At 38.1% G+C, this 1898-nt stretch overlaps 1 protein-coding gene across 1 annotated transcript in view; it reads right to left on the reverse strand.

Annotated features, from left to right (window-relative positions):
* LOC107088563 (transmembrane protein 106C-like) overlaps positions 1 to 1898 on the reverse strand; it is a 16250-nt gene that overhangs the window by 6033 nt on the left and 8319 nt on the right. The window lies entirely within an intron of this gene.

Below are 1898 nucleotides of genomic sequence, written 5' to 3' on the forward strand. Positions count from 1 at the left end.
GCGACACACAGGAGCTCTTTCAAGCTGGGCACCGTTTCATTCACAACACCTGTCCCATCAACCAGGAATCAGAATCAGAAATACTTTAATAATCCCCAAAATTACTTTGGTTACATGACTCCATTTGTAATAGGGTTACTATAGGACCGGTTTGACAATTTCATACAATATATATAATTAGGGGGTCCCCACTCCATCTCACCATCAGTTTGGGGGTCCTAGGCCTGGAAAACATTGAAAACCCCTGCTGTAAAGGATATTTTACAGTGTTTTACATTAGAAACTGAGAAAAAAAGTTGGGCAAGAAAACCCAAAGGAAAATATGGAGTGAGATTTAAAATTTGCACAGCAGTTTGACACGAAAAAGATGAAAAACTAACCACTTAACTTTTTTTTTCAAGTCTGCAGACGTTTCGCTTCCGATACAGAAAGCTTTCTCAATTCAAAATGTCCGAATTAGCATTGAGTGCTTAAAGAGGCTTAAAGAGTAGCCCAATAAAAGCCTTGTTATGGCTTAGATTGAACCGAAAACAGGTCCACCCCTTAGTAATGGGAAGTCGTTGAGGTCGTTGTTGGCCTGCAAAACCCGAAACTCACCCATGTCTCTGTAAAGGGGAGTCATTATATGTTTCTCAAAGCTGAATCCTTAGTCCATCCCCTCTGTTTAAGGTTAGTTTTTCTCTTTTACAATAGATGAATTCCTTCACACCCCTTTCAAACCACCTGTCCTCTTTGTCCAAAATGTGAACATTCTGGTACTCAAAAGAATGTCCTTTGTCCTTAAGGTGTAGGTGGACAATCTTGTCCAGAGGAGATAGCTCGCCTGTGTTGAGCCATGCGTCATGTATCGAGAGTTTTTTTGGTTTTCCAATATAAAGATCAAAGCATTCCTCACTGCATTTAACTGCACGCACTACCCAACTCATCTTAGTTTGGGGGTTTTGTCCTTAGGATGCACCACCTCTGTCTAAGGTTCTTGTTTGGTTTGAAATGTACTGGGATTTTGTGTCTTGAATCCCAGAACATTTAAAACCAAACATTTGAAGTACAGATTCAGGACTGATCAGAATTAAATGTTGTGGTTTACTTCTGATCTGTTTGCCTGATTTTAACATATTAAGTATAAATGTTCAGTTTCCAAACCTGACCTGCATTGTTTGAGAACAAGGGTTAAAAATAAATGTACCATTGTTCCTGACTTGAAGAAATAAATAAGAGCCAAGCAGATGAATGGGCTACTTTGTGCAAAATACATATAAAGGCAATATTTTTTTCTGGCATTACTGCGATGGCTGACATCTAGCTTAAGCATTTCAAAAACAATAGCACACAATAAGGTTAAAAGAAATAAAATATGAAATGCAATTTTTATTATCAGTAAGCAGTAACAGACAAACTCAGTAGAAGAAACTCTTTCAGTAGATGCGCACTCTTTCTAAAGTAGTTGTTCTGTTAGCTGGAAAGGTTGCTATGCGACAATCGGACCCCAGTCTGAGAGAAAAGAAATCGACAAGCAGAGCCAGCGGGTTTCGAAGATGTCTCTGACTCCAACAGACTGGTTTTGTGCACAAGGAGAAGGAAGTCAATGAGAGGTGAAAATATCTATTCAGAAAGGAAGATTTGGAGAACAGCATACATTTGAGAGAAAGCAGAAGTTTTGAATGCAAAAATTAGACATCTTGAGTGCAAGTAGAGAAAATCCTGCTCTCATAAATACTTTGCAATGCATTTGTGCCATTTGTGCAACAACAGTAGCAGAGATAAAATCAAGCTGCAAACATGCAGTTTAATCAAACAAAATAAACCAACTTCCTCTTTTAAAAACAGAGAAGCCGACTTTTAGTAACAGCCCTAAAGTAACAAAAGTTGCCATATTTTTCTGTGTTTTATTTTCATCT

The sequence above is a fragment of the Cyprinodon variegatus genome, unplaced genomic scaffold, assembly GCF_000732505.1.
Source record: "Cyprinodon variegatus isolate N-32 unplaced genomic scaffold, C_variegatus-1.0 Scaffold222, whole genome shotgun sequence".
Lineage (NCBI taxonomy): Eukaryota > Metazoa > Chordata > Actinopteri > Cyprinodontiformes > Cyprinodontidae > Cyprinodon > Cyprinodon variegatus.